This window comes from Macrotis lagotis, chromosome X (genome assembly GCF_037893015.1).
Source record: "Macrotis lagotis isolate mMagLag1 chromosome X, bilby.v1.9.chrom.fasta, whole genome shotgun sequence".
Classification (NCBI taxonomy): Eukaryota; Metazoa; Chordata; class Mammalia; order Peramelemorphia; family Peramelidae; genus Macrotis; species Macrotis lagotis.
In genome coordinates, this window is record NC_133666.1 from 289992519 (window position 1) to 290020164 (window position 27646).

Genomic DNA, 27646 nt, shown 5'->3' on the forward strand with positions numbered 1-27646 from the left:
CCATGAGACATTCCATTTGTATAAGAGGAAATCATCTCCGTGTTTATCCAAAGATCCCTGGTCTTTCTAAAACTTATTCTGATATTTGAGACCCCCCCCCCCAATCAAGTGGCATGAGGTCTCCAGCCATATTCTCTGACACCCTGGTTGAGAGGCGTTAGGTTCAAGAGAACAGTTGAGAACTTGGCTTACTTCTGAGTTGCAGAAAGTCAGTTTGACTATGCATCTGTCTTAGGTTTATCTGTCTCTCACATTCTTCCTTCCTTAGTTTTCTCATTTTCAAGGGGAACAAGTGCTGTCAGAAGCCTGTAGAGATATATTCCTGGGTGTTTGATGCCCCCTGGTGGATGACATGGGAATCAACCCCAAAATTTGGTAGGAAAAATTTGAATGTTGGGTGGTTGAAATTGTAGAATATTTTCTCATAAAATCGCAGTAAGAATGTTGGTCATTCTAGCTTGCCAAAATACTTTATAACACACAGAGAACTAGTATATTAGTAGACTTTTTCTGAGTTTTGTGTTCTGAGACTCTGGTGTCAGAGGACCTAGTTCAAATTCTGCCTCTGACCTTGGGTAAGTCAATAAACTGTCTTGGGTTTCATATCCTTCATCTACAGTATAAAGTATTGGATTAGATGGCCTCCAAGGTAAGTCTATGTCCCTGTGACCAAGGTCTCATATAGGTTCAGGAGACAAAAAAGATAGAAAAGGAGGAAAGAGGTGGGAAAGGAAGTATAGGTATATGACTGGTCCTAGGAAAAAAGTCTTTGAAATATTAAAGTTTGTATTTAACATCATCCTGTAGTTTTTCCTGAATCCTGGATATTTCACTCTAGTTCCTTTGTGCTGCTTTAACCTCCTCATACCACTTACTAAGGTCTGCCTATCTTCTAAGTATATTATACTCTATCATATGGTTGAGAGCATCCTTTTTCCATTGACTATGTAGCCAAAACTATTTACACTTTTAAATCTACTCAACTAAGCAGAGTCACACTCTATATTTTGATTCTAAGGGAAATGATTTGTCAGTTTGACTCCCATCCTCTTTTTTTTAATGTTTTTTTTGCAAAGCAATGGAGTTAAGTGACTTGCCTAAGGTCACACAGCTAGGTAATTAGTAAGTGTCTGAGATCAGATTTGAACTCAGGACCTCCTGACTCCAGGGCCAGTGTTCTATTCACTATATCACCTAGCTGCCCCAATCCCATCCTCTTTTAACATGAGTTTTCTTTTTGTCTGAGAACCAGGACTGTTACATCTCTTCTTATCCCCATCCAGAGTTCTCTAATTTCCAGAAGGAGTTGAGAATTTTTTTTCACTGCCTTTGGTTAGATTTCCCACTGATTTTATTTCTCCAATTTTAGGGACTCAGTTCCATTTATCAGTTAACATCAGATTAGTTTTTACAAAATAACATTTACTTCAAAGGTATAAGAAAAAATATACCAACATCTCTACCCAAAACTTCAGGGGCATAATCTCCACTCCACTACTTACTCTCTAAAGTCAGGAGGATTAGCTTCATAACTCAACATGGTTCTGCCAAATTCAAGTCCATAGCCCCACAGGGCTAACTTCTGAAGACCTGTGTTTCTAGGACCTTCCTTGAACTGACTTATAGCAGTTCTTTGAACTGACCATAGCATTCAGTCTGGAATTCTGGACTTCAAGACTCTTTGGCTGGAACTGCCTGGTCAGAGATTATACTCTGTTTTATTCATACAACATCAAAACCCCAAATTTGCTCATCAGGGCCACATGACTTGGGCATGATAGAATAGATGGTCCTCAGGACCTTCCCTTTTATCACATGGTATCACTTACTATAAGTGAATTAATCATTTCCCTTAGACTCAAAATATAGAGTGTGACTATGCTTAGCTGGGTAGATTTAAAGATAATTTTGGCATAGTCAATGGAAAAAGGATGCTGTCAATCATATGGTAGCCCAATGCAGACTGTTCATTCATGTGATGGTTCTTTTGTCTCCCAATTCCCATGTTAGTGGTGCTATTTTAGATAGTTTGAGCATTTTCTTTTTTTTTTTTTTTGTTAAGAAACCAATGTTTATTTTCCATCAGCATTTTTCCAACACCATTAGAGCATCTGGGTAAAACTTAGGACCACTCTGTGGTAGTTCCTAGCCATTCAGTGGCCTGAGCAGTAGGAGCTGCAGACCAGTCCTCAGTAGCCGGCTGAGCACTCCAATCTTCAGTAGGGAACTGCTGAATGGGCACAGATGGCACCTGGATGCCCTCAGACCAATCAGCCACCTCTGGCTGAGCAACAGTGAATTCTGGGGCAGGTGCAGTCCATTCACCCTGAAATTCTTCCTTTGTCACTGCCTTCTCAGCTGCAGCCTGCTCTTTCTTTTCAATCTCCTCTGGATCTCTGTAGAAGTAAAGATCAGGCATGACCTCCCATGGGTGCTCACAGGAGATGGTACCATGCAGCTGCCGGATTTCTTGGGCCAGCATCCACCACATCAGACCTACTGAGTGAGCTCCCTTGTTGTTACATGGAATGGCAATGTCCACATAGAGAAGTGGGGAGTCTGTGTTGCACAGTGCAATGATTGGAAGGTTAATATACGATGCTTCAGTCAAAGGCTGATGGTCTGCATGAGGATCAGTGACCACCAAGAGGTGAGGCTCCCTGAAAGCTGTCTGGATCTGGTTAGTGAAGGTGCCCGGGGTGAAGTGTCCAGCAATAGGTGTGGCACCAGTGGCAGCAGCAAATTTCAGAACAGCTCTCTGGCCAGTGTTCCTGGATGAGATGACACTAACATCAGCTGGATTTTCAATGGCAACAATGGCACGAGCTGCCAGCAGAAGCTTTTCCCAAGTTCTCTTCAAATTAATGATATAGATGCTGTCACTCTTCCTTTTATAGATATACTGTTCCATCTGGAAGTACAAATTAGTGCCACCCAAATGGGTGCCTTCAGCAAGGAATTTGAGGACATCCTCCTCCTTCATCTGCATGACATCCTAAATTGTGAAAGTGACATTGTGGACATTGTGAAAGTGTCCCTTAAAAGTTACGACGGAAACCATGAACAACGCCGTATGGACCCCTCTTCTGGGAAGCACAGAAAGGAGTTTAAGCATTTTCAAACCAACTCCAACTAAAAATTCTATTCTGGTAGTATAGTTCTTCTCAGCTATATATTAGGAAGAATGCATCATGAACAGTTAGTACTTAACAGAAGTTTGTTAGAGTCCCTCTCCCCCACCTCACCTCCACCTATTCTAAGATTGCTCAGAAGGACTCTCATCAAGGGCCTAGGTGTAAACCACAAGGATTGGGATTCCTATTACTATCATCAACAAATCCTTATCCACTAGCTATCAACCATTTATCAACCACTTAGATTTCTTTTTTTTTATAAAGAGCATTTTCTGGGAATAATAACAAAATAATCTCCCTAAACTGAGAAGAAAAGTGTATCCTTTCACACATTCACATAAGAGAGAAAGGTTATAATGCACATATATAGCGAATGCATTGGACCAAGGGGCATCTCCAACTTCTGACTCTAGTAATTGCTTTTTGTCTTTGCAGCATCCTCAGCAAATTAATTTCTGACAGGCAGGAAACATGTTGTTTCTCTGTGCAGCTGGACTGGTGCTTCATGTCAGCTGAAGGCTCAAAGCATTACTAGGATGCATTAGGTAGGTTGCTCAGTTTCTATTCTGACTCCTCACTGGATTCTGCTGTTTCTGCTGACCAGTCTTGGAATTTTGTGCATGCTCTGTATAACCCATCAGGGAAGGCAAATATGAAAATGCTAAAAGGACCTGACCTGAAGTGGCAGCAATTCTCACAATGGTCTGTTAGTCAAATGGGTCCAAGGACTCCCAATGTATCCAGGGTCGTCACCAGTCATCCTGATCCATATCTGTCCACTGGACCTAGATGACTCTGGAGGAGAAAGTGAAGCTGGTGACTTTGTACAGCACCCTCTCAATCAAATCCAGCTCACTTGCATATCATGGCATCACCTACCTGATGTCATGGACTTCTTTGAGAATGAAGGATAAATAACAACAACAATGACAATATGGTCTGTGCATAATTTGGAACAATAGTCACTAAGGCCACCTGCCAAGAGATGTCTTATTAGACATGGAGTGCTTATCTGGTACTTGAGGGTATGATTCCAGTCCAAGCCACAGGCTTGATCCCTTTTAGGAGGCACACACATGATTAAGGTTTACTTGACTTGTTTTTCTTATTTTTTTTAATTGAACTTGTTTCTTCTATGGTTGGGTGACTTAGCAATATCATTTGGATTGTCTTTTCAGTGACTGGGAGCCATTGGGAGAAAATTTTGATGACCCTTTGTATAGGGATGATTGCCTATAAAAAATCCCTAGAGTAATATTGTTGTGTCTTCTGTGGAGAGGGAGATTTTGTCTAGATCCTTCTTGTATGCCCCTGTGCACTGAGAAAATCAGGGAAAATTTTTACCCAGAACAGTTTGATTTTTTACCTGAAGCTGAGGAAATAACTTATGGTTTCCTCAGATAATTTATTTCTATGGAGATAGTTCCCCTTATTTTAAGCCTAGGTCAAGATTAGCATTTCTTTGAAGAGGGGAAGCTGTTTTAGTTTCTCTATTTTTTTTTGCTACTTGCCCCCCCCACAATTTTAAAACAAATTTATACATAGATGCATACATACATTTATATGTATGTGAATTTATACACATACATGTGTATATATATATATATATATTATAGATTTAATAGAGATAGATGGTTTCTCTAATTGTTTAGACTGGACCTTTTAAATGCTCTGATAAACTGTGTAAAATGTCATTAATTTGTTGAATATCTAGTATTGTATCTGGGAAAATAATAGATCTCTAAGTTTGCCTCTTAAGGGAGGGATTATGACTAAATAAAACAAGCTAAGGATGCATAAAAATACAGATCTTTATAAAGTAGCAAAGAATAGGAATCTAATGAGGTTTCTATAAATTGAGGAAATGGCAGAATAAATCATAGTATTTAAATATGATGGAATACTATTGTACTGTAAGAAATTACAAAGGGAGTGGTTTTAGAGAAACCTGGGAAAACTTGGATGAACTGATACAGAGTGAGCAGAACCAGGAGAGCAATTTATACAATGATCACAATGTGGTAGAGATGAACAACTCTGAAAGAATTGGGAAATGACCAATGAATGTATGTCTATTGAATTCTAATATTTTCATCAAAAACCTTCCCATACTGGTCAATCTATTGACATCAATTAACAAATTACCCTGTGCGTGTATGGGAAAGATGAGAATTGATTTCCCAATTCCTACTAAAATTGGTAGTTTTGATCCTTGGTATTCAAAGAGTAACCCTGAAAGATTGAAGGATGGAGCAATAACTTCTCTCAAATTCTTCCTTTAGAAAGAGCTTGGAAGATTAACAGCAATAGTCCATTTTCTATTAGTAACTTTATTTGGTTGCCACTCCATGGAAAATCATGCCTTGGTACCAGGTACCCCTGATTGTTTTTCTTTCTCTCCTGATTTTCAGCTTCCTTTTGTGCTTTGTCTTCTCTCATTAGACTGTAAGCTCTTTAATGGCTTTTCAGTTGTTTCAGTCATATCTGACTCTTCATGACCTCATTTAGGGTTTTCTAGGCAACAATACTGGAAAGTTTACCATTTCCTTGTCCAGTTCATTTTTATAGATGAGGAAACTTAAGCAAAAAGGGTTAATTGACTTGTCCAGGATCACATAGCTAGTGACTGAGATCACATTAAGATTGGTCTTACTGACTCCAGGACTGATGCTCTATTAGCTTTTACAAATGTATAATTAATGCTCACAAATGCAAAGTAGAGGTGATTATAGATTTAAGGGATTCGATCTGATAGAATGCCTGAAGAGCTATGATCAGAACTTCAAAATACTGTACAGGAAGCAACAAAAAAATTACAAAGAAAGAAAGACAATAAAGCAACATGACTGGTGAGGCTTTACAAATAACTGAGGAAAGAAAGAAAATAAGAGGCAAAGGAGAAAGGGAAAAAATATATTCAATTGAATTCAGAATTTTAGAGAACAGCAAGGAAAAATAAGATTTTCTTTAATAATAAACAAGACAACAAACAAGACAAAACAGCAGAATGGGAAAGACAAGAGATCTCTTCAAGAAAATTAGAGATATCAAGGGAATGTTTCATGTAAAAATGAACATGATAAAAGACAAAAAAAAAACTTGACAGAAGCAGAAAATATTAAGAGGTGTCAGGCCTGCATTGCAAATCATCATAAATATCCAGAGAAAGAACTATGGAATTTGAATGCAGATCAAAGCATACCATTTTTACTTTTTGAAAATTGATTTTTTGTTTTATCTTCAAGTGCTTTTTCCCTTTTGTACTGATTTTTCTTTCACAGCATTACTAATATGGAAATATGTGTAACGTGGTTGATTGGAAATGTATAACCTATATTAGATTACTTGCTATCTAAGGATGGGGGGAATTCTAAAGAAGGGTAATGCCAAAGACTATTCAAATCACTGAACAATTGTGCTCATTTCACATGCCAGCAAGGTTCAGCTTAAGATTCTGCAAGGCTTGCAGAATTGAGAATTACCATATCAAATTGCCAAAATTCACTGGATTATGGAGACAGCAAGGGAATACTAGAAAAATATTTACTTCTACTCCATTGTCTGTACTAAAACTTTTGACTATGCAAAGCACAACAAAATTTAGCAAGTCCTCAAAGAGATGAGAGTACCAGAGCATCATATTTGTCTTCTGATGAAACTTTATGTGGGCCAAAAAGCGATAGTTAGAACTAAACATGGAACAACTGTTTGACTTAGAATTGGAAAAGGAGTATGATGAGGCTCTATGTTATCACTTTATTTGTTTAACTCATATACATTACTCTGCAGTACATCAAGTAAAATGCTAGGCTGGATGAATCAAAAACTGGAATTAAGATTTCTAGGAGAAATATCAACAATCTCAGATATGCAGATGATATTACCCTGATGGTAGAAAGTGAAGAGGAATTGAGAAACAGTTTTATGAAGGTAAAAGAAAAGAGTATAGGGCAGTTAGGAGGCGCAGTAGATAGAGCACTGGCCTTGGAGTCAGGAGTACCTGGGTTCAAATCTGACCTCAGACACTTAATAATTACCTAGCCGTGTAGCCTTGGGCAAGCCACTTAACCCCATTGCCTTGAAAAATCTAAAAAAAAAATATAAAGATGACTTGAAGATTATCATAAAAAAACTGTAAGTTCATGGAAACTGGTACCATCACTTCTTACAAATAGGAAGAGAAGAAATGAGAATAGTGTCAGATTTTATTTCTTGGGCTTAAAGATCACAACAAATAAAAGATCTTTTCTCCTTGGAGGAAAATTATGGCAAATCTGAAAAGCATACAAACAAACCAAAAACCTAACCAAACAAAAACAGATACAAAGGTCCATCTAGTCAAAGTTATGGTTTTTCCAATAGCATTGTATTACTGTGAGAGTTGGGCTATCAGGAAAACTGAATGCCACAGAATCAAAATTTTAAAACTGTGATAAGGAAGACTTTTGAGAAATCCATGGACAGCAAGGAGATCAAATTAGTCAATATTTAAAGAAATTAATTCAGATTAGCCACTGGAAAATCAAATACTAAGGCTGAAGCTTAAATACTTGGACCATATAATAAGAGGATGAGACTCATTGGAGAAGTCCTTGATATTGCAAACAATTGCATGAGAAAACAAAAGAAGATAGCAAAGGATGAGATGAATAGATAGTGTCATGGAAACAATGAGCATGAACTTGGACAGACTTTGAGAGACAGTGGAGTTGACCTTGAATGCTTTTGTCTATGGAGTCATGAAGAGTTGGACATGATTGAATGACAACAACAAATTTACTATGTAAAGCAGACAGAAATACAAAGCATCTTCACCAAACCAGGAGGTGTATTCTCCCTCTATAGATACTTGGACCATGGAGATAATGACTTTGATGCAGAGAATTGTGAATATAACAGAAACAAAATCTGTTAGATGGGTAGAGTTTACTGCTCTTGAGATCCTGCCTCCCTTGGGCACTGTTGATTGTATCCTGTCTCCCCTTGACCCTGTTGTTTGCATCTTATCTCCTATTTTCCCCTTTACCTAACTTTGGCTGTAGACCCTGGTGGGCAGAAAATGACATATTGAAAGGACAGGAAGGACCAGTACATGGTTTGCCATTGTGGGGTTACCTGACTTCAAGGTGAAAGACCACTTCCCAAGCACCACGCTCTATCCAGCCTACAATAGAAGGGTATTTAACAGGAAGTGCTGCTCCATCAAGGCTCAAGCTTCTTCCAGCTTTCCATCCAGAAGTAAGAGGCTTCCTCTGGCTCTTTCTTAATCCACGAGGAGATCACCCTAAGTCAGAAGTGTGGCAACAGTTTTAAACTTAAAGTGATGAGTGTAAAACATCACAAACATACTTACAACTTGTGTACACTCTCCCCTGCATATAAATAAGTTTCTTGGAGAGAAATAGAATACTTGAAGCAAAAAATATTCAAAATACATATTGGGAGAATATGTATGATCAATATGATCAAAGCATAATTCTTGCCACTGTAAGTCCTTTTTTGCCTTTTCAGAGTTCCCATCAAGTTCACTCTGAGTATGGTATAGCTGATTGATAAATTTTTCTCTTGATTATAGGACATAATATTTTATCTACCAGGATGATACACAATGAGTTGGGTCAAGTAGATTACTCCTCATGAACTCATTTACTGCTGCCATTCAACTGTTGTGGTTTTGGAGGAAACTTTTGATGGCGTTTCTAGCCTTCTGAATCATAAAACCTAATTCATTTCTTCTTCTTTAATACATATTCACCTAATATCAGGAAAGAATGAACACAAAGAAAAAGAAATGTAATACATTCATAACCATGGAAATAGCCGGATAGGGAAGGAGTTCTTCCATCTGGAAGCTCACAGCATACAATTCTCCTCACTTGGAGACAGTCAGAGAGAGATTATAGGCTCAGACCTTTTGTATGTGCATTCAGGTCTGACTCTGCAACAAATTAAAAGGCTTTTTCTTTTTTTAAAAAAATATTTTTGTGTATTGTGTGCATGTGTGAAAATAAAACCACAATCACTTTGCAACATCTTGATGAACTAATCCCTCAACCAGATGGCAACCTAATAGTAAAAACTTCCAAATGTGATTGAAAGAAAAATAAAATTTAAGAAACCCTACAAGAATGAGATAAAGTAGATGGTCTCATTCACTGATGTAACAACCACTTGTCCTTGAATAAGAGACCCTGAAGTTTTATTTAAAAGGATTATGAAGGTATTTAGTCATTTCCCACTGTCTCCTGCCTTTGGACAGGATTTGTTAAAATAATAAATCCTGCCATTTGCATTCCAAATACTTCACTTTCCTCCCTTGGCTAAACTCCCTTTTTCTCTTCTCCTGAAGTAATTGTTTTACTAAGTTGCCACAGAATGCTATTCTGGAAAGCAATTTGAAAATATACTCAGAAGGTTATCACACTGAGAATGCCCTTTAACAAAACTATACTAATATGGCCAGAAAGTCACCAAACTGAGCACACCCTTTATTTTATTTAAAAAATTTTCCCACAAATACATGCAAAAGCAAGTTTCAACATTTGCTTCCAAAACCTTGAGTTCCAGATTCTCTCCCTTCCTCCCACCCTACTCTTTCCACTGAGAAAGTAAGTTATTTAGTGTAGGTTTAAAATGTGTATCTATGAAAAACATTACTACAATAATCATGTTGTAAAAGAAAACCTAACACCCCCCAGACCCCCCATACATACACAAAGAAAGAGAACCTCAAGAAAAATAAAGTGTGTGTGTGGGGGGGGTATGCTTCAGTCCATACTCAGAAACCATTGTCTCTGTCTTTGGGATAGATAGCATTCTTAAACTTAAATTCATCAGAGAAATTGCTTCAATATTTTTTTCCCACAGTTGCTAGCTAGCTGTATTTCTCTCAGTCCTATTCACCCTAATTTATTGTGTTCTTCTCTTTTTACACCCTGTCCCTCCTCAAAAGTGTGTTGTATTTGACTACTTTCTCAATGATCTTTCCCTCTCTTTTATCACCTATATCCCCTTCTTCCTCCCTCTCACCTTTATCCCATTCCTTTCCTCTCCTGTTTTCCTCTGGGGTAAGATAGAGTTCTATACACAATAGAGTGTGCATGATATTCCCTCTCTGAGTTACTTCACCTTCCCTCTCTTCCACTCCATTGCAAAACCTTTTTCTTGCCCTTTGTGTGAAATAACTTACCCCATTCTGACTCTCCTTTCCCTTTGTCCCAGTACATTCCTTTCTCATGAATTAACTCCATCTTTTTAATATGTTATACCTTCAAATTCAACTCCCTCCTGTGCCTAGGCTCCTTCTAACTGCCCTAATAAATGAGGTTTATATGAATTATCTATAAGCAGTTCAATATCATTTAGTCCCTCATGATTTGCCATCCTATCCACATTCTCTTTGCTTCAATTGATCAAACTTTCTGTTCAGCTCTGGTCATTTCATCAGGAAAGTTTGAAAGTCTCCTATTTTGTTGAATGTCCATCTTTTCTCCTGAAAGAGAATGTTCAGTTTTGCTTGGTAGTTGATTCTTGGTTGTATTCCAAACTGTTTAGCCTTCCAGAATGTCATATTCCAAACCCTACAAGCCCTTAAGAAACTAAATCTTGTGCTATCCTGATTGAAGCCCCTTGATATTTGAATTGTTTCTTTCTGGTTGATTGTAATATTTTCTCCTTGACTTGGAGTTCTGGAATTTGGCTATACTATTCCTGGCAGATTTCATTTTGGGATCTCTGTAAGGAGGTGATTGGTGAATTCATTCAATTTCTATTTTACCTTCTGCATCAGGACAGAATATCTTGAAAAATGACATCTAGGCTCTTTTTTTGGTCATTTCTTTCAGGTATCCAATAATTTTTAAATTATCTCTTCTGGATCTGTTTTAAGGTCATTGTTTTTCCAATGAGATATTTCACATTTTCTTCTAGTTTTTTCATTTCTTTGGTTTTGTTTTTATTGTTTCTTGATTTCTCACAAGTCATCAGCTTCCCTTAGCTCTATTCTACATTTTAAGGAATTATTTTCTCCAGAGAGCCTTTGAATCTCCTTTTTCATCTGTCTAATTCTACTTTTAAAGGCATTCTTCTCCTCACTGATCTTTTGGACTGCTTTTTCCATTTTACCCAAACTGGTTTAGAAGATATTATTTTCTTCAGCATTTTTTGTATCTCCTTCATCAAGCTGCTGACTTGGTTTTCATTTTCATATTCATTATTCTTATTTCTCTTCCCAATTTCTCCTCTACCTCTTTTTTGAGTTTTTCCATAGCCCAAGACCAATTTATATTTTTCTTGGAGGCTTTGGATTCAGAAGCTTTGACTTTGTTATGTTCTGAGTGGGTATTTCGATCCTCCATGGCACCAAAGCAACTGTCTATGGTTGGATTTTTTCTCCTTCTGTTCTTTGCTCATTTCCCCAGCCCATGACTTGATGTTAACTCTTTGTTAAGGTGGGGCTCTGTTTCCAGGGTGGAAACTGTCCTGGAACTGTGAGGAGAGTTCCTGCTCCACTGTGGCAGTAAGCTCTGTGGTGTTTCTGCTCCTTGTCCTAGGCCACGGACCCTAGACTGTGACCTGGATCTGAGTATGGGCAAAGCCACAGAGTCTGTCTCAGAGAGGCCTCTGCAATTTCCCCTGATCCTCAGAGGCTGAACACTCTGGAAGCAGTTGCAGGTGATTCCTTGCCAGGTAGCTCCCCAGACCTGCTTCTGGTCCCCTAGGGCTAGATCTTCAATATAGTCTGTGCTGGACTGGGCTCTGCCCTCACTCTGGTGCAGCAGAGTTTTCCTGCTGACCTTCCAAGTTGTCCTTTGCAATCCCTCGACTGAGAAGTCTGGAAACCACCTCCGCTACCACAGATCCTGATGCCCCCAGGAGTCCAGATGCCCTGTGATCTGTTTCTGAATGGCTGGAGCTGGTTCTCTCTGGTCCCGCCTGGGCTGTGCTGCAGGCCCATTCTAACACCATTGTAACAGACACTTTCCATGGCTCTTCCAAGTTGTCTTGGGCTGGAAAATTGTTTCACTCAATCTTTCTGTGGATTTTGCCTCTCTCTAGAATTTGTTTAGATCATTATTTAAAGATAATTTGGAGTGCTGTGAGTGAAAAGCTTGAGGGAATCTTTGCTTTTACTCAATCATCTTGGCTCCACCCCAGGTTTTTGCAACATAATGCAATAAGCAATAAAGCAACTGGAAAGAGGCAGAGGATACCTGCCCTTGCTCTGAAGTAGAGAAAGGGTCTTACTTCACACATGCCTGGAAGCAGATTCACCAGTCCCTCCACCTGAGTTGGAACCAAGCAGTGTCTGTGTACTTGTTCTAAGCAATGGTCCCCCACTACATATGTGTGTATATATTTATATATTCTTTATAAACTTTATAAAAATAAGAAAGTAAGCATGTTAGTTGTAGTTGTGACATCTTAAGAACCTTATATTGAGAAGTATAATATTTGAAATTCCCATTCTGACCCCCTGCCTCTCCCTGCCAATTGCTTGATTTCTTCTCTACTTTGAAGTATCTTGAAAATCTATCCTTTACTACTTTCAAAATTATGCTGCCTACAGGTCTGGGCTAGTCACTTTTCTTAATTTACTTTTTAGGTTTCTTTTATACATCTTCATATAATATACCAAGTATTGTAGTTGTTCAGCTTTGAGGTTACAATTGAAATTATAATTATACTATAATATCAATAACTAATTATTAATTTGTCATTTAGGCTTTTCTCCCTCTTTTCAATTTCTTTTTTTTTTTAGGTTTTTTTTTTGCAAGGTAAATTGGGTTAAGTGGCTTGCCCAAAGGCCACACAGCTAGGTAATTATTAAGTGTCTGAGACCAGATTTGAACCCAGGTACTCCTGACTCCCAGTCTGGTGCTTTATTCACTATGTCACCTAGCCGCCCCTCTCTTTTCAATTTCTAAGGAACATGGTCATTAGTCTTAGATGGGACTCCACCCAGCTAGGAGGCTGAACTTCTGTTTAAATAGAATCTAGTTTGGGCCATTCCTTACCCTGAGGAAAGGAGTTTCTGTCCTTATACTCCTTCATTAGAGTGTAGGGTGACTCAGTCCAGGAAGGAGGAACAACAAGGAGGAATAGCTGTCCCTGGATTTAATACAAAGGCTGAAGAATCATTTTAAAAAAGTATTAAATATTTGCCAAAAGATCTTTAATCTTCCTGATCTTCAGCTTTGAATTCAGGCTCAACTCATTCTGCTGGGAGTTTGCCCAATAGCAAGACTGCAGATTGGAGTCAAGGATTTTCTTCAATAAAAGGAAAATTTGTGTGAAGCAGTTGTATAATAATCATGGTAATAATTTCATTTTTAAAGTGCACAGAGCTAGTTTATCATGAGGGACTATGCAGATTACAGAAAAGGTGATTCTTTCATTGCTTGTTATTTTCAGACATGATTGATGTACTGATTGGTTCTAGTGAATTGCTTCCCCACCTCTTCTTTTTTTAAAAAAATCCTTGTTCCAAAAGATAACTCACTGGGGAATAGAGGGCAATGAATATATTTGTAAACAAAGGTGATCTGACAACAAAGAAAAGATAATCAGCAACAAATAATATTTTTAAAAAGATGATACCTTAGCATTCTACTGAATTCTTGTTTAAAACTTGACTAGCATGGTGGAAAATCTGCCACATGGGAAATTTATGCCGTGAGATTATTGCTAGAATGAAAGAAAAGGAGATAATTAGTCTACAGAAGAGAAAATATGGGTGACAGAAGGACATTCATTTGAAAGTCTGAAAGAACACAATTAAAAATAATGAATGCAAGTAGCAGATTAAGGTTTGAACAAAAACATTCTAACAATAACTATGTCCAGCAGGGGGAATGGGATGCTTTACGTGAGAGAAAGGATTCTCCTCGGTAGATCTTTAAGTAGAAACCTAAGTGGATGGCTATTTATTGGGATTTTACAAAGAAATTGTTTTCATTTAAAGGTCAGATTAGATGGCCTCTGAGATCCTGTCTCATGCTCAGATTCTGTGAATCTGAAACTGCTCTTAGCCAGTTCAAGGCTAAGATGTCATCAAACTAGGGGTCTTTTTGGAAAAAGGCATCATTAGCTCCACCTTGTCTAAAATATCTCCTGCTTCTGAATGCCAGTTTGATCTCATTTCTTCTGGTCTTAACTTTTCAATAAATGTCGATAAGCACTTACAATTTATTACAATAAGAATTTCTTTTTTTAGGGGACTTCCAGACTAGATGGTGGAGAGAAGCCAAGCACTGTTTTAAACTCTCTTGGCTTTCCCTCAGAACTAATATGAATCAAGCCTCTTAACAGATTTTGTAGTGGCAGGATCCACAAAAGAACAGAATGGAATATCTTCCAGCAAGGTCTATAGTGGGGGAAAAGTTGGTGGGGGGGCATGCCAAAGGCAGAGAGCAGGGACCCAGTACACAGCAGTAGGGGAGGCAGGGGACTAACCTGAGAACCTTGGAGGAAGGAGCAGAAACCATAGTGATGTGCATGGTGGGCAGACTGGGAGAGCTCTAGCATGGCCACCCAGGAGACCCATTTGGTCAGTACAAGGGATGGTTTGGACAGCCTGAACCGTGAGCCTCTGGAATTCCCAAAGGAGCCCTTGACATACCTGTGGGAGGGTTTGGTGTTCCCCATAACAAACAGCACAGAAACATCCTCAGGTGTTCATACTTTTCCCAAAGGCCTGGGTGTGGGTGGTGGACTTCCCCAAAGATGACTGTCCAGAGAGAACCTCTGGCATTTCCAACCCTGATGCATTGTCCAGCAACTGAGTTGCATGGGGGGAAAGCCAAACTCTAGTCCCAGATATGGGGAATGGGCAGTTAACATTCCCAACACAGACAATACAGAGAAAGCTTCTGGCATTCCTTACTGGATGGTCTACTGAGTAACCCCCTGAAGTCCCTAACTCTAGTAAGCAAGGTCTCTAGGTTCTCAACACCAATGATCTGTGAACATGCCCCTCCCCATCACAAGACCCTAGAGAAAGATACCAAATCCCAAAATGAAGAAAGGTGAGTGAAAAACAGGATCTATTGATCCTTAGAGATAAGGATACCAGCTCAAAAAAGGAGGATAGAAAGGGCATCATATGTGAAACTTCAGAGGAGAATATGAATTGGTTTCCAGCTAGAAAGACTTCTTAGAAGAGGTCAGAAAGGAATTTAAAAATAAATGGAAAAATTGGGAAAAGAAATGCAAGACAAAATAAACACCATACAAAAGAAAATTAACATCTTGCAACCAAAAAATGACAGAAGACAAGTCCTTTAAAAATACAATTAGACAAATGCAAAAAAGAAAATAATCCCCTTAAAAACACAATTGGATAAATGGGGAAAAATAGCTTTAAAAATAGAATTGACTGAGTGGAAAAGGAGATGCAAAAGCAAAATGGAGAAAATACCTCCCTGAAAAATAAATTGGGACTAGTGGAAACGAATGACTTCATGAAACATTATCTGGAAAATAGATATCTGGAAAACAAAATGAAAAAAACAGAAATGAAAAATCAAAGAAAATGTAAAATACCTCATTGATAAAACACCTGACCAGGATAATAGATCTAGGAGAGATAATGGAAGACTCATAGGACTACCTGAAAACCATAATCAAAAAAAGATCCTGGACAGCATTTTTCGAGAAATAGTTAAAGAGAACTGCCCTGATATTCTAGAACCAGAGGGCAAAATAGTCTTTGAAAGAATTCATAGATCACTTCCTGAAAGGGATCCTAAAATGAAAACCCCAAGGAATATTGTGGTCAAACTCCAGAATTATGAAATCAAGCAAAAAATCTTGCAAAGGTCCAGAAAGAAGAAATTCAAATACTGAAAGCCATAGTCAGGATTACACAGGATCTGGCTGCATCAGCATTAAAGGATGATATCCCAAAGAGCAAGGGAACTTAAATTATAACCAAGAATGAACTATCCAGTAAAACTGAATCTTTCCTTTTGGGGAAAAGATGGACATTTAACAAAATAGGCAACTTTCAATCTTTCAAGACCAGAACTAAACAGAAAGTTTGGTTTTTAAACAGGAAATTCAAGAGAAATATGAAAAAGTAAACAGAGAAAAAGAAAAAGACTGATATCCAATAATATTAAACTGGTTACAACCATCCCTGGGAGGAAGAGTCTCATAATTCTTGAGAATTGTAACTCTATTAGAGGGAATATACTCAGGCTGAAGGTAAGGACATTCATAGTATATCCATGACTTTGATGGAATGATTAAAAAAAATTAAGACATTAAAAAAGTGGGGGGGGACTGTAAAGAGTTGGAAAGAAGGGAGAGGTAGAATAAAGTAAATTACATATATGAAGAGATACAAAGGACTATTGCAATAGAGGGAAAGAAGAGAGGAGGTGAGAACCACTCATTGCATTTGTCTCAAAGAGGGATTAAGTTTGACTTTAGAAATTTATCTTACCTTTCAAGTATTAAGAGGGAGGGAAGGAGGGAATGATAGAAGGGAGGGAAGGAAGAAGGGGAAAAGGGAAAGAGGAAAGAAAATAGGTGGTGGATAGAAGGGGGGGACACATTGAGGGAGACGGTATTCAGAGATAAAACATTGAGGAGAGATAAGATGAAAGGAGGGGAAAAATACAAACAGAAGGAAGATCTATCATGGAAGGTAATAGTTAGCAATTATAAGTATGAATATGAATAGTATGAACTCTCCAATAAAACAGAAATGGATAGCAAAGTGGATTAAAAACCATAAGTGAACAATATTCTTTTTTTTTTTTTTTTGATTTTGCAAGGCAATGGGGTTAGATAACTTGCCCAAGGCCACACAGCCTTGTGTCTGAGGCTGGATTTGAACTCAGGTACTCCTGACTCTAGGGCTGGTGCTCTATCCATTGCACCACCTAGCTGCCCCCATGCCACCTAGCTGCCCCAGCCTACAATATTCTTACAAGAAACACATTCGAAGTAGAGAGTACACATAGAGTAAAAGGTAAAAAGCTGGAGCTGAATATATTATGCTTCAGCTGAAGTGAAAAAAAAAAGAGGTAGCAATCCTTATCTCAGACAAAGCAGCTGCAAAAATAGATCTCATTAAAAGAGATAAGGAAGAAAACTACATCCTCCTAAAAGGTACCATAGACAGTGAAGTCATTTCAATACTAAATAATAATTAAATATTAAATACTAATACTATGCACCAAGTGGTATAGTATTCAATAGGAATAGCTAAATGAGTTGCAGGAAGATATAGACAGCAAAACTCTATTGATGAGATCTCAATCTCCCTCTCTGAGAATTAGATAAATCTAACCATAAAATAAGCGAGAAGAAAGTTAAGGAGGTGAATTAGAATGTTAGAAAATTTAGATATGTTAGACTCTGGAGAAAATTGAATGGAAAAGAAAGAAATATACCTTTTCTTTTACAGTATATGACACAAAAATTGACCATGTATTAGTACATTAAAAAAACCTTATGATCAAAGACAGAAATATTGAATACATCCTTTCTAGATCATGATGCAATAAAAATCACAAGCAATAAAGAGCCACGGAGATTGGAAATTAGCATTAACTGGAAATTAAATAATCAAATTAAATAATTAAACAGCAAGTCATAGAAGAAATGAATAATTTCATCCTAGTCAATGACAATAACAAGACAACATACCAAAACTTATGGGATACAGCCAAAGCAGCTATTAGGCAAAATATATCTCTAAATGCATACATGAATAAAATAGAGAAAGAGGAGATCAATGAATTGTCATACAATTTAAAAAGTTAGAGAAAGAACAAATTAAAAATCTCAAATTAAATACCAAATTACAAATTCTGAAAATTAATGGTGAAATTAATAAAAATCAAAGGCAAGAAAGCTATCAAACTAATAAATAAAACTGAGAGTTGGTTTTATGAAAAAAAATAGATAAGCCATTGGTTAATTTGATTTAAGAAGAAAAAGAGGAAAACCAAATGTACCAGTATCAAAAATGAAAAAGTTGAATTCACCACAAATGACAAGGAAATTAAAGTAATAAACTGGAACTATTTTGCCCAAATGTATGCCAATAAATTTGACAGTGGAAATGAAAGATTATCTATATGATATCAATATCTATCTATCTCTATCTCTCTCTATTATAGACCAATTTCCCTAATGAATATGGATGCAAAATTTTAGGAAAATTATCAGCATAATTGACCACATCAATAATAAACTTAATAGAAATCATAAAATTATCTTAAGATGCTGAAAAAGCTTTTCAAAAAATACAGCACCCATTCATATATATATATATATATATATATATATATATATATATATATATCACTAACAAGACAGCAGAAAGGGATAAAAGAGAAATTCCATTTAAAATAACTGCAGACAATATGAAATACATGCCAAGGCAAACTACCTGCCAAGGCAAACTCAGAAACAATATGAAAATAACCATAAAACACTTTTGAAATAAATAAAATCAGATATAAATAACTGGGCAAATGTCAATTGCTCATGGGTGGGTTGAGCTAATATAACAAAAATGACAATTCTACTAAATTAAATTACAAATTAATTGAGTGACATAACAATCAAACTTCCAAAAAATTAGTGAGTCAGAACAAAATCACAGCTAAATTCATATGGAGGAACAAAAGGTCAAGAATATCAAGGGAATTAATGAAAAAAATGCAAAGAAAGGCAGGTTAACCATACCAGATCTAAAAATTATATTATAAAGCATCAGTCAGCAAAACTTTCTGGTACTGGCTAAGAAATAGTACCCAATAGATTAGGTACAAAAGAAACAACAATAAATTAATATAGTAAACTACTAATAAAATCAAAGATTCCAGCTTCAGGGATAAAAACTCACTTTTCAATAAGAAATCCTGGAAAAACTGGAAGATAGTAAGGTAGAAACTAAGTACAGATCAATGTCTCACTAGACCTATACCAAGATAAGGTCTAAATGGGTTCAGGATTTAGACATAAAAGATGATACCCTAAGCTAATTAGAAGAACAAGGAATAGTTTACCTGTCATATCTATGAAATAGGGGAGCAGTTTATGACCAAAAAAAAGAGATAAAAGAACACTATTAAAAAATTGTATAATTTTGATTGCATTAAATTAAAGTTTTTGCACAAACAAAACCACTGCAACCAAGATTAAAAGGAATGGAGTACATTGGGAAACAATTTTTATAATTAGGGGATTCATTTCTAAAATGTATAGAATGGAATCAAATTTATAAAAAAAAAAAGCCAAGTTATTCCCCAACTGATAACTGATCAAAGGATATAGAAAGGCAAATTAAAGCATCTTTGTGTTTTACCTCACACCTCTCAAATTAGTCAATATGACTAGAAAGGAAGATGGAGGGGATGTGGGAAAACTGAGACACTAATACATTATGGGTGGAGCTGTGAACTGAACCAGTCTTTCTGGAGAGCAATTTGGAATTATGCCCAAAGGACATTAAAACTTTACCCTTTGATCCAATAACATCATACTGGGTCTGTATCCTGAAGAGATCATGAAAAAGGGTAAAAATTCCACATGTACAAAAATATTCATAGCAACTCTTTTTGTGGTGGCAAAGAATGGAAATTGAGGGAATATCCATCAATTGGGGAATGTTTAAACAAATTGTGGTTATATGTATGTGATGGAACACTATTGTTCTATAAGAAATTATGAGGGACAGAATTTCAGAAAAGACTTGCATGATTTCATGTGGAGTGAAATGAGCTGAACCAGAAGAACATTAACATACTAATAATAATACTGGGTGATGATCAACTATAATGGACTTGTTCATTTCAGCAATACAATAATCAAAGACAATTTTAAAAGACTTATGATGGAAAATACCATCTACTGAAAGAAGGAACTGTGGAGTTTAAATGAAGCCCAAAAATCTTCCATTTTTAAAGTTGTCTTATGTAATATGTCATTTTTCTCTCTCTAATGTTTTTTTCTTCCACTTGGATCTGATTCTTTTCTCACCACATGATCAATATGGATCTATGTTTAACATAGTTACAAATGTAGAGCCTATATGAAATTGCTTTTTGTTGGGGAGAAGGGAGGAAAGGGAAGTAGGGAGAAAAATGTAAAACTCAAAACCTTGCAAAAAATGATTGGTAAAAACTACTGTTGCATGTAGTTGGAAAAACAAAAAAATTTAAATAGATATATTAAAAAAAGAAGTTCTTGGAGATATTGGTTCTAGTAGGCCATTGTTAAAGCACATGTATGTTCCCTGAAAGGAAAAAAAGGTTTGTTGTTTTGCTTTTTTTTTTAAGAAAGAGAAAAGCTTTAAGATCTTTTCTAGTCATTTGCAAGTAGACTGGATTAATTTATCAAATTTATCAAATCTAATTCCCTGACAGACACAGATAAGTACCTTGAGCAATGGGGTGGGTGAGGGATTAAAAATTAATTCTAAAGAAACAATCAGAATTGGGTGGGGACCCCTCTAAGGCAATGTCTTAAAAAGTTGCAACTGTGACACGACTAGGCAAGTGAGAGGGTGGGAAGAACTGACTCCCTGCAGCAAGTCATTTTTTCCCAACACAGCTATACCTACCCTATTTTCATCTTTGACCTTAAGAAGCTGTCGCATGGGTAGCAACCATACTTCAGTAAAACCAGCAAAAAATAGTTAACAACTCCTGGTCTTGGGGCAGTTAGGTGGCGCAGTGGATAGATAGAGCACCAGCCTTGGAGTCAGGAGTACCTGAGTTCAAATTCAACTTCAGACACTTAATAATTCCCTAGCTGTGTGGCCTTGGGCAAGTCACTTAATACCATTGACTTGCAAAACAAAAAGAAAAAAGTATTTTTCAATCTGTTCTAAAAAACTGTAACAAAAAAAAAACTGGTCTAGAATAGCTAAGTTTTATTCCAACTCTGAGGGTAGATGATGAGCAACCTGGCAAGTTGAATTAAGTAAGTCAATGGATGAAAGTTAATTACAAGACTGGCCCAACATAAAATTGTAGTTCAGGTGAGATTTGTCTTCAGCATCTGCTCTACCCCAGTAACTTCGAGTGAGAAGCTGTCTATGCTCCATGTTATTTTATTCAAAAACAACAACAACAAAAAGAATTTTGTGAAGATAGTTATATAGCAACCATACTTTTCAAGTTATTAAACTTGCTTAGCATAAGGGAATGTGCAGATTATGGGAAAGATGATTGCTTTATTGGATATACTGTCAGACACAATTGAAAGATTGATTGGTTTTTACAGACCTGCTGTTTTTCTTCTTTTTTCAAATCATTGTCCTAGGAATGGTTTGCTGGGGAAGGATGGGGGAAAGAAATATAGTCAGGAAAAAGTCTAATGTTACAACAAAAGATATATATTATATATACATAATATATATATACATATATATATATGAAAACATTTTTTTAAAAGAAAGAAAAATTATTTCATGGCATTAAACTTAATCCTTTCCTGAAATGGGGGCAAAGAATGGGAATATGGTGGGAGGGATGGAGGAGGGATTTTCCTTATGGCACCTGTATAGTTGGTGTTGTTGATGTCCAGGTAACAGTTAAGGTAACATAAGGCTCTTGAGAACTAACTGCTGGCTGGGGTGGGGAGGGGAGAGAATAGGAGATTGGAGGGGTCTGGAAGTGGAATGGGACCTTGGTGAGGAATAATAGGTAAAGGGTAGGTGGTATGATATCTCCTTGGTTTTTGGAAGAGGACCAATGACATCATCAGTGACATCTTGACTTGTTTCTGAATTGTATTTAAGTGAAACCATCCAGCAAAGTTGTTAGCCTCACTCTCTCTTGCAGTCATCAAAGAGTGGCAAGTCAAAAGTCAAGCCGACTGAGGCTAGCCCAGGATGCAGTGGCATCTTTATTGTCTGACTAAGTTCTAAGCACTCCATGGTATCTGTTTTAGTTACCCTTAGGGCCATTAGAGGAAATTGTTCTCATCTGTCCATTTCACAGGAGGAAATCTTCCCATGCATGGTATAGACATTTCCCTAATTCACCAAAGGGTTTGAGGGTTGTTGGTTCCCCTCAACCTGGTTTAGACCATCTGTTGTCATTTTTATTGGTGTGTGGTCACTGCACATGCTACAGCGGCTTGGAGCCATTTGTAAGAGCCTGGTGAAAAGTGGATACCAAAAGTGGATGAAACAACTAGATGACACACTAGACTTGGAATTAGGAAGATGCATCTTCATAAATTCAAATTCAACCTCAAACACTTCCTAGCTATGTGACCCCAGGCAAGTCACTTAACGCTTGTTTGCCTCAGTTTCTCATCTGTAAAAATGAGTTGGAGAAGGAAATGGCAAAACACTTTGGTATTTTTGCCAAGGAAACTTCAAAATGGAGTCACAAAGAGTTGGACATGACTGAACATTAGCAAACTTGAAGGGTTTGTTATAAGGATCAAATGAGATAATATATGTTAAAACCGCTGAAATCCTTACTCATAAATGAGTCAGAGATTGAAGACTGATTTGGAGGAACTAAAAAAAAAAAAAAACCCGAAGAAAACTGCTGGTGTTAATAGAAGCACTAGAGGGTGCTCACGCCATTCTGGAGGAGACCAAGACTATAACATAAAAATAATTCTTGCATTTTGAAGATTGGCTTATCTTGACTTTTTTTTTTTAATCTGGACATATTTTTTTAAAAACCCACTTTATTCTTTTCTTGAAAATCCATCTTTCTGAGCTCTCTTGGCCTATCTTCAGCTTGTTGATCAGCTGTGATGCAGATGTTTGTTTAGGGGTTGGCTCTTGCTGAGGATGTTCTATATAAACCAGTTAATTCAACATCCCGGCTGAGCCAGAGTATACACAGATGATGCTAAACCCCAAAGGGCTTGATTGTTTGATGCTACAGACACAGTGAATGTAGTACAGACACAGTAAATGTAGTCCTGTTTCCAGTCAACTGAATCTAAGGCTCATAGAAAAATGAAAGAGAAAAATGTGTATGGAAGTTGGAGTTTGGAATATGGAAGAGGGAAGGGGGGGAAGGAAAGTGGTCATGCAAAAATAACCATCTCTATTGGATGTGAAGGCTAATGCCTATCATCTCCGTGACCTGGAGGCTAAGGCTGATGATTATTTGAATGTGGGAGGTCTGCACCAAGTTTAGCATTAATATGCTGAGCTGCTGGTTACCAGAGTTCATGGGGCTACCTAAAAAGGCACAAACCTACCTAAGTCGGAAGTAGAGTGGGTCAAAGCTTCCCTGCTGATCTGCTTTGGGATTACGTTTAAAGTGAATTTCCATCAACAGGGAGACCCAATCTCAAAAACAAAAAGAAAATTCCTGAGTCAATTCTTTTCCTCTCCCTTTTGTTCCCCTCCCCACACATTAAATGAGCCTTAAGGGGAATCTAGGACTGTTACCAAAATAGTGTCTTCTAAATTATTCAAAATTGAATTAAAAAGGGAAACATCTCAGTGTCATATTTTTTCATCTTAAAAATTTCTGTTTACACAGCACTGAGCTTCTGGTTTGATGGACACTAAAGACATTGTGCAGACAGAGTGTTAAATTCAATGTCGATCAAATTTCCACTTTTACCTCAGCTCTCATAGTCCCCCCCCCCCCCCCCGTTTTCCTCCTCAATTAAAATTTTCTTTTGCAAATGTGTCCTTGAACACAAACTCCACTGCAACTATAGTCATTCCAGTTTTTACTGAGTAATTTTACTAAAGTATTGAACCTCTCCTCCTTTGATCTTTGAATTTGGACATGGGAGTCTCAATTAATCCACCTTCCTCCTTCATCCCTAAGGTTACCTTACTCTAGGGTTAGGGGCCTACAGTGGTGAGATTAAGAATTTCTATGAAATTTTCCCCTGTCTTGAATGCATCTTCCCTAAATTATCTGTTATTTATTCCTCTTTTTCAGAATTTTTTTTAACCAATTAGGTGATTTACAAACATTTTTAAAGTGCAAACAAATTTGGGAAAACTTAAGATGCTCAGTCATATGTATCTTAGTCTAAATTAATTTAATCAGTTGAGGGAATTGGGGGTTGAGGAAGACAAGTGAGTAGGAAGAGGAGGGAAGTAATTTGAATCATAGGACTTTGGAAGATTAGAGAACAAGTGGAGGAATTCAGTGGTTAACTTTAAGCAACCAGACAATTGTTTAAAGGCATTGAATTGCCTAGAGAATGGAGAGTGAAAGGAAATGAGAGAGATTTGAAGAAAGAAAAACAAAAACATATGAGAAGTAGTATTGACTGCTTGAACTTGTATTTCTAAATGACTTTTAGAAAGCCCTTTCTTTTTTCTGTTTTTTTAAGTTTAATATTTCATTTCCCCACATTTAGAGGTAAAAACAATTTGTAAAAAATATTTAGTTTAAAAACAAATTTGGAGTTTCAAATTCTCCCTCATTGAGAAGGCAAGCAATTTGATAGATTATACATATGCAGTCATGCAAAACATATCTCTGTATTGATCGTGTTGTGAAAGAAAACAAAGACAAAAAGCCCAAGAAAAATTAAGCAAAGAAAAAGTATGTTTCAGGTGGCACAGTGGACAGAGCACTGGCCCTGGAGTCGGGATGACCTGAGTTCAAATCCAGACTCAGACCCTTAATAATTACCTAACTGTGTGATCTTGGGCAAGTCATTTAACACCATTGCCTTGCAAAACAAAAAGGAAAAAAGTATGTTTCTATCTGTTCTTTTTCTATAAATGGATAGAATTTTCATAAGTCCTTCAAAACTGTCTTCACTCAACTGCAAAGAATAACTCATTCACAGATGATCATCTGCAATATTGCTATTATTATATACATTGTTCTCTTAGTTCTGTTCATTTCACTTTGCATCAATTCATGTAAGAAAGCAGTGTAGTACAAGGATTATTATTCCCATTTTATAGATGAAGATAAAATTTGCCTAGATTAAATACATTTAATATAAAAATTAAATTAAATTAAAAAAAATTAGCTACTTCACAATTTGCCCTGTGTCAGCCTGTGCTGTGGTGGTACATACCTGAAATTCCTGCTATTGAATGATCTTTTGAATTCTGGGGTCTGAGCTGCAGTACCATCCAGATACGGGGTCTCCATTAGGGCATCAATGTGGTGAGTTCCCAGGAGGAGGAGGAGGCCACAAGACTATTTAAGGAGGAGGTGAATTGGCCCAGTTCAGACTCAGAAGAGGTCAAACATCCCATGCAGATCAGTAGTAGGATCAATTTGTGAGCAGACACTGTACTTCCAAACTGAGCAAAATATGGAGATGCAGTCTTATTAAAAAAAAAATGCTCTGTACACAAGAAAGAAGCTTTCACATTACATTACTTCCTACTTTTGGGCTTAGTCCACTCCCTACTTTTTCTATTTCTCTCCAGGCCCCGTTGCTTCATTCCTTCCCAATAGCTCTTGAGAATTCTTGGGCTTTAAGTTCTTATATTTGACTCAAGCAACTAATGGTACAAGTGCCACTCAAACTCATCTTGTTGGCACTCCACCACTAAAGATGCAGCTTTAGCTTCCAAATCCTCCCTCTTCCTAGGCACTCTTTTTGAGATTTTTTATAACAGGAGCATTGCAAGTGGCCTGAAGATCTGGGTGCCTTAGGAGTGGTTCAAGATACAATCTGCAGCATAGAAGCTCTCAATGATTTGAATGAGCTTATTCAAGTACCAAACAACAAATTGGGGGTCAGCTGGTGAGCTTTGTCAGTCCCTCAACCAACAGGAAGTATTTCTTTCAGTAAATAATGTATGTGAGAAGCAGAAGAAAGTCTTAGGGGACCTCAGAGGACGTCTTAGTTTAACCCCTTCATTTTCATTTTACATAAGAGGACACTGAGACCCAGAGATAATACAATGACTTTTTCCAATGACAGCTATGAAGTAACCAAGCTGAGTTTTAAATTTGGTGTTTGGTTGTTCTATCCATATAGAGAGTTTTATGTAGAGGAAGGGAGGGAGAAAAAGGGAAAAGATCTAAAGACTGAAAGTATGATCTTATTGAAAGTGATGATAATATCTTCCTTCTGTTTAAATTTCAAAAATGAAAGAGCCCTTGGTCTGATGTGTTGATAGAGCCACTAGCAATTTGCATTAAATTTTAGAGGATCCCTTTAAACTTACCCAGGTGAGCGTTACCTAGTATATAAGTGGAATATAGTCAGGAAGTAGTGAGTGGTATTCTGCTGATCACCAAAGGATAGTAGCTCTCCTAATAAACACCAGTGGATGCCACAAAAGGCCAGTAGCTTCAGCTAGAGGAGGATGTAACAAAGACTGCATCTGGGGTCATGAAAGACAACAATGAAGAGGAAGAAAATTGCCAATTAGTACCAAAGCATGATTTGTATTCTTAGTCCAGTTCCAACCATACAAAAAGCTCTTGGGGGCAGAAACCTAGACTGGTGAACCATGAATTGCCCAGAGATGGAAGAAGCTCAGAAACTTTTCTATCAATCCCCAGGTAAACATAGAGGAAAAAAAGAGTCAGAAAGTGAATAATTAAAAAAAAATAAAGGGGGGGGGGAGATTACTAAGGATTTCAGGAAGAAGAAAACTCAAAGACTTTGAACAAAAACATGTAAATCAACAGAAAAAATAAAAAGAAGTATGGCCTTCAGATTGGTAAACAAGTTCAGACATTTATGAATGCATATGGCAGCACAAAGAATAATGACCCATACTTGAAGAGACAGAGGGTTCGGGATGTGATGAGAACATGGAACAACAACCTTTCCTGAGTGGTTTAAAGGAGAAATGAGAATTTTAAGAGTAGAATTTATGTTTTGCACAGCAGAAATAATGGGGAGAATAGAAAGACTAGAATATATGATGGCAGGTCCCCCCAAAGCAGGTAAGCACATCTTTCTTTTAGCTTCTATTTGTATCTCCAGGGCTTAATACCGTTCCTGGCAAAGAAGAAATGATTAATAAATATCATTCCTTTCCTTCCTCCTTCCATATAAAACTCTTTTTTTTCTCATTACCTTTAAAATAGAATTTTTACAAGTTTCCTGGTTAGTAGCACTGCCTCAAGCCTCTTCTATTCCTATATTCTGCCTCCAAAACAAATTCCCTTAAATGCAGATCTGAGCATGTCGGCTTTCAATCAACTTCAGTGCCTCTCTATTGCTTGAGGGACAAGCACAAACCCTTCTTTATACCTTTACCTTTCACAACCTGGCTCTTTTTGTTCTGATTGTACTACAGTCAAACCCTCTCTCCTCTGGTCCTCACAGGCTACTAGGTGGAACAATAGAGAGAGAACACTAGACCAGAAGTCAGAAAGACTTGAGTTCAAATCTACCTTCAAATACCTCTATAATCCAGGCAAGTCACTTAAACTCTGGTTGCCTCAGCTATAAAATGGAAATAATGATAACAGCAACTACCTTCCAGGATTGTTGTAAGATAATAATGATAAATCATCTTGCAGAGAGTGCTTGCTATGTAGTAAACATTATAAAAATGTTACCTGTTGTTAGTTATAACTATCTCCTGTCTTTGCATTAGCCATTTCCCATTC

The 27646-nt window shown here is 37.2% G+C and overlaps 1 pseudogene; it reads right to left on the reverse strand.

The window, feature by feature from the left end:
- Positions 1-2122: 2122 nt before the first annotated feature.
- LOC141499048 (small ribosomal subunit protein uS2 pseudogene) lies at positions 2123-25213 on the reverse strand (annotated as a pseudogene).
- Positions 25214-27646: the final 2433 nt, after the last annotated feature.